This window comes from Lolium perenne, chromosome 3, assembly GCF_019359855.2.
Source record: "Lolium perenne isolate Kyuss_39 chromosome 3, Kyuss_2.0, whole genome shotgun sequence".
Lineage (NCBI taxonomy): Eukaryota > Viridiplantae > Streptophyta > Magnoliopsida > Poales > Poaceae > Lolium > Lolium perenne.
This window is the reverse complement of record NC_067246.2, coordinates 20,163,236-20,181,557: the sequence shown is the minus strand read 5'-3', so window position 1 is coordinate 20,181,557 and position 18,322 is coordinate 20,163,236. Positions and strand designations below refer to the sequence as shown.

The window sequence follows — 18,322 nt, the reverse complement described above, 5'->3', positions numbered from 1 at the left end:
GGTTCTAATTATATTCACCTAATGACACATGGTTTGAAACTCAAATATGACATAGGTTTTAATTGTGATTACCCAAGTGATGCACAACTAAAATTTAGGTATAGGCCTAGGTTATAGGCATGAATTTACACCATATAGAATTGGCTATGGTTTAGTCTCCCCTATTAATGATAAGATGGTCACTTGCTTAATATTTCATGTGCTCACACCTAGTTACTAAGGACTATTATTATTATATTTAATCTATCATTGAGGTATCTAGGGTGGCTATGGTTCTTATTATGGTTACCTTTGGTTATAAGGATGAATGGTTATTCACACCACATTAAATATAGGGTTTGGATCTAAGGTTTCTTATGTTCCTTAATTAAGGGATAAGTGGAATGTAGATGTGATCGGATTCTACTTATGATCTCATGTGATGTATGATATCTGTTCAACCTACCAAGGTTTAACTGGTAATTATATATCTCCAAAGCAGGGTCATGGGTTAGACATGATAAACTTGTTCTTAATCTCTTCTACCTCAAGTTCTTAGGGTTGATGATCAGTACTCAATTTATAATGATCAAAGATTTGGCTTCCTAAGGTATCTCTCATGAACTAGCTTTCTCACTTCCAAGTTCAAGTATTGTCTTGATCAACTAGGGTATAGTAATTGTTTTATACTTTCTTTGATGGACATGGCTATGGTTGTCTCAATAGATTATATCCCAGGGAAATGCCTAAGATAATAACTTAGAGTTCTTTTCAAAGAATGATGATATAATCATCTTGATACATGGCTAATTCTCTCCCTCAGAACCAAGTGTTGGCTCAACTAACTTGAGTGTAGCACCATAGCTTGAGATCTCTTATAAAGGAATGGATTATTCTAGGGTTATGGTGTACTCACAAGATCTCATTAGGTATGAAAAGGTTAAGTCTCCACCTGGATAACTTAGTTGAATTAGTCTCTACTTTACTTCATCAATTCATGGATATAGTCTTGTTCACTTTAATATTGGATTATCTCACCACTTCAAGATGAGATAGAGTATACCCTAATGCTTTAGCTCAAGAATTATCCTTGACACTTTATTAGGTATAACTAATGTTGGTATCTATGATTTCTCTCATTTAGGAAGGACTTTAATATTAGCCTAAGGTTAGGCTCCATAGATAATGAGGTGATCATCCATATCTATGGTTAACACAAATGGGTTCTCTCTCTAGGGAATGTCTTGAATAATACCCTAGTGTTCTTCTTAAAGATGATGATGTGAGTAATTGGATATATATTCAAGGTTTATCTCAAGTTGACATTGCTTCGCTAATGAATATTGAACTCTCTCTTCTCTAGGTTTTGATGTATAATAATTTGAATATAGAAGAATATAGCAAATGGAAACTAGGGAACATTTCTAGAGTTGAGATCCTTGTCATTCTTCCAAAAATGAAGTAGAATGAATACCATGAGGTTCATGGTAGGAGCATGAATTAGTTTAAGACATGGAAAACATAAGGCAAGAATAGTTTCTCCATTTTATTGTTACTTGATTTCCAATTGAATAGATGTTCATATGTTATGGCAAGGAATACCATATTATAATCTTTTACAAGGTCAAGCAGTTGATCATTTATTAAAGTGTTGTTGTGTTGGTTTCAGTTCCATTTGATCTAACCCCTTAGATCAAATCATCTCTACCCAAAACAAGGTTTTAGCAAGGTCACATTGAGGTTTATAGCACTTGACTTGATGAGCTACTTGAAATCCATCAAGTCAAGTGAAACTTCCGTTACTGTGACAGGTTTTACTTGAAAGCGCGAAAATTCCCCGGATTTTCTATGCATGAATGCAATGCACACATCTGTTTCCTCTCTTTTTGTAACCCCAAATCCTGGGATATTACAGTCTCCCCCTTAAACTAAAATTTGTCCTCGAAGTTTGAACTCTCTCCCATTTCAGATTGTGGAACTGACTTATGCAGACTACGACTTTTCTCGAACTCCGTAGTCATTTTACTGGATATAATTGAATATATCCATTGTCTAGATTCTTCCTGGAATCCATTAGTGTCTGCCACTGAACAGTGATTTCTTCCAACACTATAGAATTGTTTCCTTTCCCTTTGAAGATTTAATGATTGGGACTTCTTCTTGTGCTAGTAGTCTTATCTGAAAACTAATTTGATAACATACTCCTAATTGGTTATCCAAAAAATTGGTTCTACAAGATTTGTTTAAGGTATTTTTTATTTCCCATTACCAGCTAAAACTATAGTAACGGTACTTAATAAGGTACTTATCATGGGATGGTCTTGATGGTTTATTTCCCTAAGAATGGATTAGACTCACTTAGTCCATCTAATCATGGATGATGGTTGATACCTATAACTCTTTCGGTTCTTTTAGGTTCCATGAAAGGAATCTCTCAATTAGTCTTTAGTTTTGTTATGGTCAAACTTCTTCGGTGTAACATCCCTGTTTTACTAAACCCAAATTAGAGTTGTTTTGTGCATCATGAGCATCATATAAAATTATTAAGAAAAAAATGCATTTTAAAATAAAGTGGAAACCTTAAAATGGATGAATCTTTCCGTCTAATTTAAATGCCTCAATAATTATTCAAACAAAAATGTTGAATTCTAGACAAAAGAGGTGAATGTTTAAAATATTAATTTAGTTATACCAATTAGCTATTTGCCTCTTTTTGCCAAGATTATATTTGCGAAGGGGTAAATATTTAAACTTTGGTCAAATCAAAGTCGATGTGAAGTATATCTAACTAGTTCAGTTCACACATGAGCTAGCAACAACTGGATTTGTAGCAAACGTGTGATGGTTATCTACAGCACCACCTATCTAAAATATCTAGGGAGAGAGGTAACCAAATAGTACTACTACTCCCAGCTCAGCACATAACAAGCCATCCGGCCATCTTATCCATCGAGTCGCCACCAGCCGGAGAAACTGAGAACCGGCGACCATGGTTGTGACATACCTGAGATGGGATTTAGTTGAGCGAGTAGAGGATCTTAGGGAGGAGAAGGCCATTCTCTGCGGCAGTCGACGGGGCAGTCGCTGGAGTCCATATCTGTCCGCCGGAGTCGTTTAGCGTGGGAACCTGGGGAGTTTAGGCCAAACCCCAGCAAGAATCAGAGCTAGACACTTCCTCGCTGAGGTAAAGCTGGTGATGACAAAGCCATGTTCAGATTCATTTCTTCCAGGGATGAATTCGTTGCTTATCTGCTGCTGTACTGTTTCACTTTTGGTTCAGAAATAAACAGGTCTGCTACTCGTTTATGTAAGCCTAGAAGCATACGTACTACTGTTTGTAGGCACACATATGCTGCAGCTTATAAGTTTGGTCAGAGGTAGAAAAAGGTTCTGTTTGCATCCTCTTTTCTTGCAAACACGTACCAGGTTCAGAACTTTGTCAATACAGCTAGTACATGCTCGGTAGAAGCTCTTGTTCAGCTACCCATGCCTGTCCTGGGAACTTTTGCCCATATCAAGTACTAGCTGATAGTGCCATATATTTGTGTGATGTTTAAACAAGTTCAGATCTGTTTACCAATCTCTAAAATGCAGTAATACATGCTCTGTTCCTAGAACTGCTGTAGCATGTTCTGTATATGGTCATCTTGGTGAGTGTAGTTTTAGTCACACGTCCTGTAGATGTAGATGTCCGGAACCACTAAGTTCACTACATGATTGATCATGTATATTCTAGCCCAGGCTGAATCTTATCACTCACACACATCCGAACCGAGAAGGACACATAGTATTGTTCTTCTCTGAAAATCGTTTCCCCAGTTGCAGAAATTTAAGGAAATGAGTAACCTTATAAAATTCGTAACTAATTCATACTTTATCTGAAATTTACATACCAGGTATCAAAATCTTCAGAAAAATGAGATCTACACTTTAGTATCAAAATCATGCATTGTTAAACAACTTTGAACCCTGTCCCTAATAGAAGAACAAATGAACCCTTTTCTTTAATATGCGGGGTTTATGGAATTGCAAAGTATTATGCATTCCAACCCTATTTAAATTGATGAGCATGTTATAGGATCACTTTCATTACTATTAACATGTCATATCATCACCCTTGTATGCGCATTGCATCAATGCCATGTGTTGATTGTTCTTTTACCTTTCCGGTGTTTGCTTCTTCGCGATCGATAGAGCACGAGTCCGAGACGATGAAGATCGACAACACCGAAGGTTAATATTTGCCCACCGACGAACAAGTCAAGCATGCATCGAAGATCCACTTTGGTTTGTCAGGGACAAAGGCAAGCCCTAGCCTGGTTCATATATGATTTCAAAATGCTTTTACTCTGGTTCCTACATATTGATTACGATTCAACTGTCTTTTATCGATAGGTAGAGTTATCATATCTATTGCATGTTTCACCCTTGTAGCCTCAAATACCTGATCCACTGCTCCTAGCATAACTAGGTTTGGCATGTGTGCATCGCTAGAGCCTTTATCTCTTTATGCTTAGCCATGCTTAGTTTGTTCTGTTGCTACTCCGGTCTTGGTTTGGAGCCATACAATGAAATGAAACTAGCATGACAAAGTTGACGTGGTAAGTATAGAGATGTTGATAAACATGATTAAAGGCTCAGACGAGAGGCCACATTGGGATGTGGTGGGTTGTTTCGTTTCTGCCAACCCTAGGAACCGAGTTCTCGCCTCTTGAACCAAGACTGAGCGTACAACCACGCGAGGCCCTATTATGGTACCCTCTCGACTCACTAACTTGCCTAGTAGATTCCATGAGTCACATAGTTTGCGTGTTATCTGGACATATGCATCGAAAACGTTTTTAAAAAGGTGCATAGCATACAGGTAGGTAAGCGTGGCCGTGGTGGCTGGGGTTAGAGTCCCTGGGGAAACCCACCTCGCCTCACATCGTTAAGGACCGACTTCGGGAATTGACCCGTTACGGCGGAACAATCCTTAGCGCGTGACTCATGGTCTCGGCGACAGCAAGGTAAAGGTCGTGGTCGACCACCCTCTGCCGGCTTTCCAAGGAAGAGAGCTAATGATTCTGGCATTAAGAGTCGGTTGGCACGTGTGGGTAAAGTTGTGCACCCCTGCAGGGTTAAATCTTTTCGAAAAGTCGTGTCCACGCGGACGACTTGGGAATGGATTCTCTGATCATAGACAACTTTAACCTGATCGTAAAACTTGGCAAACAATGTGTGCTTACGGACACCTTCTTCGGGTGTTGAGGGGGTGCTCCGAGGATAGTGGTCCGAGATGATGAAAATTGGTGGATACAATATGATGATCAATAGAGATAGAGATATCGCTCTCTTATCCCCTTTTAAAGGTTCTGAGTAGTCGAGCTTCTCTTCTCTCTTGTCTTACAAAGGAAAATTGGCTTTACGCAAAAGAAGCTCCACACAGAAAGCCCGCATACCCGCTTTGCTAAAAGGTTGTACTAAGTCTTGCTGAGTCCCTGTACTCAGCTTTGCATGCTTTTGTTTCAGAAGAAGTCGCTCCAACAGATGGTGGTTTCTAGTCGACATCGACGAGTAGCTTGGGGTTCCCAGGTGGCAGCCTGGAATCTATGGGCTGGGACGTCGCCGTTATGCTCCTGGCCTCTTAGGCCTTTTGCTATCTTGCTATGTCTAATAGCATAACTTCGCTTCCGTTGATTGATGTTTGCCAGGTCAGTGACCTCTGCTTGTAATGCTTTGGTTCTTCGCTCAGTTATGAGCTCGTATTACCTTTTTGAGTCGTAGAGTCACTGTTGTGTTACCGATCCTCTCACTGTAGTCTCTCGAGCTCTAGGTTAGGCTTATGTCAGATGAAGATCTGGTATTTGTCTAACCCTGATCAATCGGGGGTGCCACAGGTTTTGGTATCAGAGCAGGACTGCCTGTAGGAAACCCTTTCCACTGGTCGATGTTGAGTCTAGTGTTTGGGAAAACTATTTGAAGCTAAAAGTATTTGCGAAAATCTGATTAGGCTTCTTTTTACTCCTTATCTGGTATCGCTCTAATTCTAAGGTGCCTTACCTTGTGTTGATTTGAAAGTTTTTCTATCTCTTCTAGTCTTTCAAACTTAGGTGCCTCAAGGGCAGGTCGTTTCTTAACCAATTGACCTATTGTTAAGTTTGCACGACTCTAGAGAATCTGTGTGCGTGTGTTTCGAGTTTTCTTTCTTTCTCTTGCTTCAAGAGAGAGCTATCATTCAATCATAATTTCAGTCGTGTGTGTTCTATGCATCCTCCTTGTTTTTTTTCAACAGAGAGATTCCTTTCCATCATGATCTCTCTATTTTGTGGGTTCCACATCATTCTGTTCTAGGCTTCGAGGTTTCCTTTTGCCTTGTATGCCTCCTTTTTATTTTCTTGGGTACTTCGGAAGCTATGCAATGCTTCTGGAAGCTACACCGTGATTACTACCTCGTAGTGTCCTTTGTGTCACTCATTTAGTAGTTACTCCTTTCTCGGTTTTTAAACCCTTGGACTTGAACCGAAGGTCCCCGATTGTGCTGGATTCTAATGAATCTTGGTACATGAAGCTGGCCTTTAACCCAAGATCCATGCCATTGAATACTAGTGTTAATGTTCATACATTACATCGGGATGACTAAATCCAAATCAAGCTAGCCTTCAAGCTTGTGGTTGTTGTCGTGTTGAATTGCGGCAATAAATATCTTCCCCTTCCACTAGCTATCGCAGAGGTTCTTTCATTGAACCAAATGGATCATGACAAGAGTGCTCTTTGAGAGTCTCATATCTATGCCTGTAACTCCGCCACACCTCCCTTTTTGAGCATGAGTTTCACAAAAGTGTTAACTGTGCATCTACCTCTCAGGAATTCTGTTCCTGATTGTGTTCCTCCTCTTTAGTCGCTTTCCGATCTTTGTCTGCTAGTTAGCAGTCAAGTTGTAAATTTGCATTGGTGTTTTTCAATGCATATTATCCTTGTGGTTCGTCCAGACATTCCACTTCAGTATGTCAGGAGAAACAAACTCCAGTACCTTGTCCATTTCAAAGACTTGGTCAAAGTGTTGTAATCTGCAGATTAAGAGGCCTCGGTAGCTTCTGTTCTGTTCTACCTTGGAGTATAACCCTCTTTTATATCATGAGGTCGTGCTGAGTCTCATGGCCTTATTGATGAAGTGATTATCTTGCACATCTGTACTCACCCTTCCTTCGAGCTTTCTATGCTTGGGGTTGTTGGGGTGTGCGTATTGATGTAGCTCTCTGAGATTCTTAGCAATTTTTATTGATTTGAAATCCATGGACGTTTGTGTCATTCTTAGCATGATTGGTTCGCCAATTTCTAAGCGAAGTTTGATTGTGCTGCCAAGTCCATTCGTTCAGACGCACATCTTCGGTCAAAGAGTTAGGTTAATCCCAAAGCTCTCAAGACCATATCGTTTGCTTTGTAAAGCAAGATCCCCTCTTGAATTCAGTGATATACCGGTGGTTCGTGATATTCTAGTTGTCTTCTAGGAGTATCACCATGTTGTTACATGACCGTGTTCTCGAGTACATGAGTGCGTTGGTTCGTTGAACTACTCCTTCTCCAAGAACCGTGCTGGATAACCCTGGACTAGTTGGTTGAGCTTAATCAACAACTTGGAGAGTTGAAAGACAAGAGCTCTATCCAACTTTGTTCCTTCATAAAGGGATGTCTAGTGTTGTTTGTGTTGAAGTCAGAAAGTATCTCCTTTGTGGATATGCTATCTTCCACATATTTGATTTGAGCCTGGGCTATCGTCAAATCAAACTCAGTTCCAAGGACTATCTTGATGATGCTTATACTCATGGTGCCTTGTCTGAGTATACCTTCATGTCCTTTGGTCTGACCAATACTTCTGCCTTGTTCATGCAAAATATGAGTTCCTCATTGGAGTATTTTGATAAGTTTGTTGTTGAGCCCTCAATGATATTCTTATTTCCTCCATGTTTAAAGAGGTTCATATTGAACAGCTGGCACTAATATTGGAAAATTTTGAGAACCATCTTTGTGTTATAATGAAGTATGTTCTGGATGTTGGAAGTGTCCTTCTCTGGTTCACGTGCATTTGCTGAAAGATGTCGTCGTGGATCCGAGTAGAGTTCCCTTTGTTTTCCTCGGGAATCATCGCAAGTCGGTCAGGCATATGCGAAGTATTCTTGAGATGGAAGGTTGTTACCTCCATTCCTTGAAACGTTCATCTATGCACACTAAGACATTGATTGGTTTGTTTAAGAGAAGAAGCTTAATAGCTTTAGTATCTTCTTTGATGTTCCCACCAGGACTCAACGGTGTTACATTGTAAGTTCATATGCATGCAATTGTCTTCGACAATCGCAACCACATGGATTACGCAATTTAGCTCGATCTTTTGGAGCTTGACATGGTGGTCTATATCTTGAGGATCTAGCAACTTTACCTTGGTGGTAACTATTGCAATTTCTATTCGTACATTCCGAGTCTGAAATATCTTTACACCCAGCCTAAGCTGAATCTCAAGCGGCAATGATGGTTAGTGTTTCTCAAGGATTTTTGACATATGTCTCTTTGGAAATCTGGCAAGATTGATGTCGTAGTTAACACAATTAGTCGGAATGCCTAATGTCATAATCTCTTGAATCATCAAGAATAACCACTCTCCCTAAGGATCTTGTGCGACTTATTCTAGGAGTTGCCCTTATGATGTCTGTTCAATTCCGAAGTCCAACCTTGACTCGATGACCTATTGAAGGCTCGTCAATAACCTAAAATTGGTGTCTATAACATCAAGGAGAACGTTATAAGCAGAGTTGCTACATGTCTGTTGGTCAATCCCTTGAATCATTTCTCCGGTGACAACCACTCCGTTAGGAGAAATTTCACTCCCCGGTGATCATTGACACTTGACTAGCTAGTTCTCCTCCCCTTCCTGTTGTTTGTACCTAAAGTTCCAATCGATTCACACGTTGTGTGAATTCGTCAGTCATCTAGGCCCTAACCTTTGAGTAGATGAAAATTGTTTCATGTATCCTTGCCCGAAGAGTGATTATGATTCTTAAATCCAAAGTTGCTCTGGTTGGTAATCATTTGTCCTTCTCCCAGTCACCCTCCTTTTGGGGAATGTCTCTTCATGGTACCAAAAGCAATCCAACTCTATGCTACCTCATCTTTTCGTATTCTGTCAAGCATGGAGAAAATTGCCTACCAAATTTTGAAACTTCTTTCGTCTCTGCCATTACCTTGATGTGTCTCATGTTTTTCAGCTCAAGAGTTGTTTCCGAACACTCCTTCATGAGTTGATCATGAGATACTCGATCTTTGTAAAGATCCATCGTCCAGAGTTATTTCCTCTTTTCTTTAGAGTGAAGAAAGCAAAATGAAGACTTCTTCATGGTGTCTTGGATCAACTTCTTCAACAAAGAAGATCATCGTGGTATCAACAAGCTTGTTGAAGAACGGTGTAGTCCTTGTTACCTTCTCATTTCCTACCTTAGGAATCTCGGGGACGAGATTCTTGTAAGGGGGATAGAGCTGTAACATCCCTGTTTTACTAAACCCAAATTAGAGTTGTTTTGTGCATCATGAGCATCATATAAAATTATTAAGAAAAAAATGCATTTTAAAATAAAGTGGAAACCTTAAAATGGATGAATCTTTCCGTCTAATTTAAATGCCTCAATAATTATTCAAACAAAAATGTTGAATTCTAGACAAAAGAGGTGAATGTTTAAAATATTAATTTAGTTATACCAATTAGCTATTTGCCTCTTTTTGCCAAGATTATATTTGCGAAGGGGTAAATATTTAAACTTTGGTCAAATGAAAGTCGATGTGAAGTATATCTAACTAGTTCAGTTCACACATGAGCTAGCAACAACTGGATTTGTAGCAAACGTGTGATGGTTATCTACAGCACCACCTATCTAAAATATCTAGGGAGAGAGGTAACCAAATAGTACTACTACTCCCAGCTCAGCACATAACAAGCCATCCGGCCATCTTATCCATCGAGTCGCCACCAGCCGGAGAAACTGAGAACCGGCGACCATGGTTGTGACATACCTGAGATGGGATTTAGTTGAGCGAGTAGAGGATCTTAGGGAGGAGAAGGCCATTCTCTGCGGCAGTCGACGGGGCAGTCGCTGGAGTCCATATCTGTCCGCCGGAGTCGTTTAGCGTGGGAACCTGGGGAGTTTAGGCCAAACCCCAGCAAGAATCAGAGCTAGACACTTCCTCGCTGAGGTAAAGCTGGTGATGACAAAGCCATGTTCAGATTCATTTCTTCCAGGGATGAATTCGTTGCTTATCTGCTGCTGTACTGTTTCACTTTTGGTTCAGAAATAAACAGGTCTGCTACTCGTTTATGTAAGCCTAGAAGCATACGTACTACTGTTTGTAGGCACACATATGCTGCAGCTTATAAGTTTGGTCAGAGGTAGAAAAAGGTTCTGTTTGCATCCTCTTTTCTTGCAAACACGTACCAGGTTCAGAACTTTGTCAATACAGCTAGTACATGCTCGGTAGAAGCTCTTGTTCAGCTACCCATGCCTGTCCTGGGAACTTTTGCCCATATCAAGTACTAGCTGATAGTGCCATATATTTGTGTGATGTTTAAACAAGTTCAGATCTGTTTACCAATCTCTAAAATGCAGTAATACATGCTCTGTTCCTAGAACTGCTGTAGCATGTTCTGTATATGGTCATCTTGGTGAGTGTAGTTTTAGTCACACGTCCTGTAGATGTAGATGTCCGGAACCACTAAGTTCACTACATGATTGATCATGTATATTCTAGCCCAGGCTGAATCTTATCACTCACACACATCCGAACCGAGAAGGACACATAGTATTGTTCTTCTCTGAAAATCGTTTCCCCAGTTGCAGAAATTTAAGGAAATGAGTAACCTTATAAAATTCGTAACTAATTCATACTTTATCTGAAATTTACATACCAGGTATCAAAATCTTCAGAAAAATGAGATCTACACTTTAGTATCAAAATCATGCATTGTTAAACAACTTTGAACCCTGTCCCTAATAGAAGAACAAATGAACCCTTTTCTTTAATATGCGGGGTTTATGGAATTGCAAAGTATTATGCATTTCAACCCTATTTAAATTGATGAGCATGTTATAGGATCACTTTCATTACTATTAACATGTCATATCATCACCCTTGTATGCGCATTGCATCAATGCCATGTGTTGATTGTTCTTTTACCTTTTCGGTGTTTGCTTCTTCGCGATCGATAGAGCACGAGTCCGAGACGATGAAGATCGACAACACCGAAGGTTAATATTTGCCCACCGACGAACAAGTCAAGCATGCATCGAAGATCCACTTTGGTTTGTCAGGGACAAAGGCAAGCCCTAGCCTGGTTCATATATGATTTCAAAATGCTTTTACTCTGGTTCCTACATATTGATTACGATTCAACTGTCTTTTATCGATAGGTAGAGTTATCATATCTATTGCATGTTTCACCCTTGTAGCCTCAAATACCTGATCCACTGCTCCTAGCATAACTAGGTTTGGCATGTGTGCATCGCTAGAGCCTTTATCTCTTTATGCTTAGCCATGCTTAGTTTGTTACGCTGCTACTCCGGTCTTCGGACTGGAGCCATACAATGAAATGAAACTAGCATGACAGGTTGACGTGGTAAGTATAGAGATGTTGATAAACATGATTAAAGGCTCAGACGAGAGGCCACATTGGGATGTGGTGGGTTGTTTCGTTTCTGCCAACCCTAGGAACCGAGTTCTCGCCTCTTGAACCAAGACTGAGCGTACAACCACGCGAGGCCCTATTATGGTACCCTCTCGACTCACTAACTTGCCTAGTAGATTCCATGAGTCACATAGTTTGCGTGTTATCTGGACATATGCATCGAAAACGTTTTTAAAAAGGTGCATAGCATACAGGTAGGTAAGCGTGGCCGTGGTGGCTGGGGTTAGAGTCCCTGGGGAAACCCACCTCGCCTCACATCGTTAAGGACCGACTTCGGGAATTGACCCGTTACGGCGGAACAATCCTTAGCGCGTGACTCATGGTCTCGGCGACAGCAAGGTAAAGGTCGTGGTCGACCACCCTCTGCCGGCTTTCCAAGGAAGAGAGCTAATGATTCTGGCATTAAGAGTCGGTTGGCACGTGTGGGTAAAGTTGTGCACCCCTGCAGGGTTAAATCTTTTCGAAAAGCCGTGTCCACGCGGACGACTTGGGAATGGATTCTCTGATCATAGACAACTTTAACCTGATCGTAAAACTTGGCAAACAATGTGTGCTTACGGACACCTTCTTCGGGTGTTGAGGGGGTGCTCCGAGGATAGTGGTCCGAGATGATGAAAATTGGTGGATACAATATGATGATCAATAGAGATAGAGATATCGCTCTCTTATCCCCTTTTAAAGGTTCTGAGTAGTCGAGCTTCTCTTCTCTCTTGTCTTACAAAGGAAAATTGGCTTTACGCAAAAGAAGCTCCACACAGAAAGCCCGCATACCCGCTTTGCTAAAAGGTTGTACTAAGTCTTGCTTTGAGTCCTGTGCTCGGCTTTGCATGCTTTTGTTTCGGAAGAAGTCGCTCCAACGAGATGGTGGTTTCTAGTCGACATCGACGAGTAGCTTGGGGTTCCCGGTGGCGGCACGGAATCTATGGGCTGGGACGTCGCCGTTATGCTCCTGGCCTCTTAGGCCTTTTGCTATCTTGCTATGTCTAATAGCATAACTTCGCTTCCGTTGATTGATGTTTGCCAGGTCAGTGACCTCTGCTTGTAATGCTTTGGTTCTTCGCTCAGTTATGAGCTCGTATTACCTTTTTGAGTCGTAGAGTCACTGTTGTGTTACCGATCCTCTCACTGTAGTCTCTCGAGCTCTAGGTTAGGCTTATGTTAGATGAAGATCTGGTATTTGTCTAACCCTGATCAATCGGGGGTGCCACATTCGGTCTTGGGCCTTCTTAAGCTTTGTTTGGTCTCTGATATTTCCTTTGTCCAACTTCATTATCCTTGGCTTACTTGAGCTTTCGTACTTCTGAGTAGATATTACTCACGTGCTCAGGTTATAGTCCAGGTCTTACTTCCTCGGGGTATGAATCTCGGCTTCTGGTCTGACTTCCTTGTGAATGTAGTGTCCAACAATCTTATGAAAATAAGACCGAACTTCCTCTCAGTTCAGACCTTCTTCTTCTATCTTGCTCAAAATATCGAGTCTTGGTACCTCCAACTCAATCTTTACTCTCCCCCTTGGAGTTTTCTTATTATCTTCAAATCCTTTTCTTCCAACCATTGGTCTCATGGTTAGAATATTGGTCTAGGTCTAGCTTATGGTTTGTATTCTTCTAAGGTTTTTCGAAGAATCTTTGTGGTGTATCCACACAATTGTGGCCATCCGATGTGAATCCTTCGACTAAATGATTCTAGGTATTAGTTATTTGGTTGACAAGATTTTATTTGTTCACAACAATGCTACAAGTATCCCAACTATGGACTACTTGATACCAATTTTGGCTATTTGATAACCAAATGTGGACTCTATAACATTTTTAATCTGCCGGATGAGACATCTTCTACTCTATCTTCTAGTACTGATCCTATACTAACTGCGGTCTTCTTGTATCCTCTATGGTTTCATATAGCATCTTCCTTTCTTCAGGGTTTATTTTGCAAGAAAACCACTAGCTCACACTAAACATGTAGTATCATTAGTGATTTCTCATGCATTCCCTCTTCCATAATGACTATGGTTCTACTTCTACTTCTCCATAATCATCCTATTTCTTTCCTTCATGCTTCTTCCGTACTAAAGTACTCCTCTGTTGAGGCTAAGCATGAGTTTTGATTGATATTTCCTTCATGGTATTGTGGTTACTTCCCACAACTTTGCTTCCTTTCTCTGATGAACCTTCCACTTGTCTTCAAAATCTTCAGAAGTCATCACTTCCTCACACGAATACCATTACCCTCTAGATCTATAACATCAAGTAAGAACTTGATATTGCAACATGCACTTGCATATCAAAGTCAAACTTCATGTATGGATCTAGTCAATCAATGAAAATCTAATAAAATCCAAGAAGATTCACCTTTGTGTTTATAATACACATTCTCATAGGCCTGAATATAATAGTTGAGTAAGACATCTCTAAACATCAAGCTGAGATGTGTAGTATATAACACCACATAACATAGGTTTATATCGTGATACTTAGCACGTATATATGGCATACTGCTATTTGTCTTAGCATTTACCTGAATTACACAATTGCAATGAGATAAACTTGAAACAGAATGGTCTAAAATAGTTGTGGTTAACCTAATTTCCTTTGGAGGTTCTAACTTAGCTTCCGTTATGTTGAGGATTACCTCACATGGTATCTCTAGGTTCTAAAATGGCTATTCTAAACACATAATTATTAGAGTATAACTCTAACACTTCCATGTGTTTCTACAATAAGACTATGGTCCTGGTATACTTGGCACAGTTGCCATGGTTTTGGATCAATAATCTTGTATTGTTGTTTAGAGAGGGGATTTGGTGACTAGGTGTATACGTGAGCACCCTCTAGATGCCACACGATCTGCGTTGAGATCCGGTTCTCGTCAATTGGATTTGTTGCCTTGACGTTGTCTTATCCATCATTAAGCGTACTTGGCGTGGGTCCTACGTGATTTGAAAGTGCATCTGGCCCACTATTTGAATTCAAAAAGGTGGGTCCTACGTGATTTGGAAGTGTTGTTAGTGCTGATGTGGTTTGCTAACCCAACAATGATGGTAACAGTGGATTGCTAGATGTGACACGTGTCAACCAATGGATGCGTGCTCACGTATACACCCGGTCACCAGGCTTCTTCCGTTGTTGTTTAACATCTGACTTCTTATTGTACTCATCTTAATTATTTATGATGTTCTAGTCCATCATATAATGACTCTCAAGTGAATCATATATGATTAGCAACTCTATCATGTAGACACATTTTATTCCTACCTCTCTTCCTTACCTCCCATGATTGACTCATCATGGTCTATACTACCTCATATAACTTATATTCATCACTTACTATCAGTTGTTTCACAAGTTTGGATAAATTTTAATTACTCCTTACTTGTCTTGATATACACCTTCTAGTAGGATATCTATCTTCTATACATATCTTCATCACTTGATATCACTCCTATTACATGTCTGAATAACTCTTACTTAACCATAACAGGTGTTGGTACACATCTTCCAATAGGATATCTTCCTTATGGTTGCATCCTCTCTTTGGACTACCATGTATTGTATACCAAATGTGGTCTACTCATATATTGTGTTAAGGACTTAATGGTGTGCTACATGTTTGGGATCACTACAAGTAAAGTTCAAATACACAACGTCCCAAAATCATCCACTAAGGCCCATTTTTCGTCGCCTATGGGCCTAACCCGACGATATGGGTTCTGTGGTCGAAACTGCGTCAGGCAAAGTCCTACCACGTTTTTTTCGGTCCGTCGCGTTCAGGCGCCCTTCCGCCACGGAAAATCGGACCGTTGCATAAGTGTTTTTGGGAGCCCGTTGACTGCTGACGTCATGCAAACTGACACGTGATAGACGCCGTTAACTAGCAGTTAACGGCGTTAACCGGATGAAACCCCGTGGTAGATGGTAGGCCCACACGAGGCCCGTCGCGCCTTAAGCGGGCCGAGCCATTTAGTTTGCGGACCGGGCCAGCTGACTTAGTTTGACCGGTAAACTATATAGCTGGGCTGGTTCATTAGTTATGTGGGCCTGGCCTAACCTCTAAGGTTGACTAGTCAAAATTTAAATGGGTCGGCCCACTAAGCATGTGGGCCGGGCCGAATGCAGACCGGTCAATAGGAAAAAGGGCCGGCCCACTAGACATGTGGGGCCCACTTTCCTGTTATCGGGCCGGCCCATTTAACATGTGGGGTCTGTTATCACCAGAATTTGACCAAGTTAGAGGTGGGCCGCGATCAAGATGGACTTGAAGAATATACATGGAAGAAATACGTGAATCGGCCTGTTATGCAAAGTTTGGGCTAGTTTGCCCGTGTATCTGTAACATAGTAGATTACGTGTCGGTTAGTTAGAGTTTGCCTCGTGCACGGTTGGGAGTATTCCCACGATTAGAAAGTCCCCTGGACTATAAATATGTATCTAGGGTTTATGAAATAAACAACAACCAACGTTCACCCCAAATCAATCTCGGCGCATCGCCAACTCCTTCATCTCGAGGGTTTTTACCGGTAAGCATCATGCTGCCTAGATCGCATCTTGCGATCTAGGCAGCACAAGCTTATTTCGTTGTTCATGCGTTGCTCGTACTGAAGCCTTTTTGATGGCGAGCAACGTAGTTATCTTAGATGTGTTAGGGTTAGCATTGTTCTTCGTATCATATCTTGTCGTAGTGCAACCCTTACGCATCTAGCCGCCCTTACACCTATCTTAGGTGTAGGGGCGGCACCCCGCTTGATCATTATTTAGTAGATCCGATCCGTTACGGTTGCTCCTTATTCTTCAAGGATTAGTTTAATATCTGCAATAGTTAGGCCTTACAAAGGGTTGGAGGATCCAGCGGCGCGTAGGGTGTCGTTCGCTAGTCCTAGACAGGATGTTCCGAGGATCAACCTCGTGTTGGTTTTTAGGCCCTATCTAGGATCGGCTTACGATCACCGTGCGTGGCCGCGAGGCCCAATCGTGAGTAGGATGATCCGATTATGCGGTGAAAACCCTAAATCGTCGTAGATCGTGTTAGCTTTATCTTGATCAAGCAGGACCACCATATATTCGTGCACCTCGTACGAATCATGGGTGGATCGGCTCCTTGAGCCGATTCACAGGATAACCTGAGAGCCGATCGAGGCTCGTATTTAATGTTTACGTGTATGCCATGCAAGAAACTAAGCGAGGCATCTCCATCACCTTCCTGACCAGGTATAGGTCAGGTGGCACGCCCTTGCACCAGCATCGGACGTGCGTGCCGGAGTCTTTGCGGGCCGTCGCTCGGAGGGACCAGGGCCAGCCGCAGCCCTAAGTTGTTCCGGCTCTCTTGTGTTGCCCGTCGTTGCTCACCGGTGGGTTTCGACCGCAACACATTCAGCACGCCCGGTGGGACAAGCTTCGACATCAACCACATCGCCATCTACATCTGAGATGGCGGACGGCACCCCAGTCACGTACGAGGATCTGACCGACGAGCTCAAGAAGAAGTATGATGAGGTCAAAGCTATCCTCGAGGCCGATCTCATCGGCTCTTTTCACAGGACCCGTTCACATGGCATCAGGTGGAAAGGGTTCTCGCCTGACGGTGCACTCGATGGAATAGATCTGTCCGCCCCGTCAGAAGAACGCACCAGGTCCCTGCGTCAGGAGATCAACTACATGGTGGCTCACTCGCTGCACCGCCACTCTGGAAACCTGGTGAACACTTTGGAGCGTGTCGCTCTCCGGGTGATCCAGGAGATCATGAGGCACCAGTACTCTCCGTCAGGACCAGCTCTCGGGACACACCAAGGAGAGATGCCACTCCAGTCCCGTCCACCGCTGCCATTTGCGTTGGCAGCATCAGAAGTGCCGAATTCACTGGCATTCGTCGTCTACAAGATCGGTGGTGACCCTAGTGACTGCCAGTTCTTGCATGAGGCGCCTAAGGAGATCCCTCATGGGTACATGTGCACATACGTGCCAGACTGCGATCGGGCGCTCACAAGCCGAGCCGCAACATCGGGGACTTACGGGAAAGCGGGAGGAACGTCGGCGGCAGACCTCGAGAAGCGAGACGTGGCTAGCTAAGTATGCCACCCGACGAACCTCCGAGCTCGGCTCCTGCGGTTGGCTCGTAGCTGGAAAAGCAAGCATGGCTGGCTAAGTACGCCACCCCGGCGAATCTTCAGAGTTCGACTCCTACAGCCAGCACAGCGGATCAAATCAGTACCATACTGAGAGACCAGTTCGGCATGGTGCCGAAAAGGAGGACGATCGGCTATTCCAAGCCGTACCCCGACGAGTACGAGTTGATCCCGCTACCACCCAAATATCGGCTCCCTGATTTCTCCAAATTCAGTGGATCAGATGGTTCCAGCTCCATCGAGCATGTGAGCCGATATTTGGCACAGTTAGGAACGGCCTCAGCGGCGGATCCACGCCGCGTGAGGTTCGGCGCACAGTCCCTCACGGGATCGGCTTTCGGGTGGTACACGTCGTTGCCACCGGATTCGATCCGGACTTGGAAGCAGTTGGAAGAACAGTTCCACATGCAGTTTCACTCAGAGGCTTCCGAGTCCGGCCTTGCCGATCTAGCACAAATACGTCAGAAGCGTGGAGAAACCGTGGCAGAATACATCCAGCGCTTCAGAAATCTTAGGAACCG

General features: G+C 42.4%; 1 long non-coding RNA gene across 3 annotated transcripts; it reads left to right on the top strand.

Annotated features, from left to right (window-relative positions):
* Positions 1 to 2,471: 2,471 nt before the first annotated feature.
* LOC127341061 (uncharacterized) lies at positions 2,472 to 11,405 on the top strand. Of its 3 annotated transcripts, XR_011754669.1 has the most exons (3): positions 2,495 to 3,163; positions 4,174 to 4,283; positions 11,208 to 11,405. It is a non-coding gene; the product is annotated as an uncharacterized lncRNA (long non-coding RNA). The 3 variants fall into 3 exon arrangements; XR_011754668.1 differs by lacking the exon at positions 11,208 to 11,405 and having other exon boundaries at positions 2,472 to 3,163; positions 4,174 to 4,371; XR_007875155.2 differs by lacking the exons at positions 2,495 to 3,163; positions 4,174 to 4,283 and adding an exon at positions 4,588 to 10,197.
* The last annotated feature ends 6,917 nt before the right edge of the window (positions 11,406 to 18,322 follow it).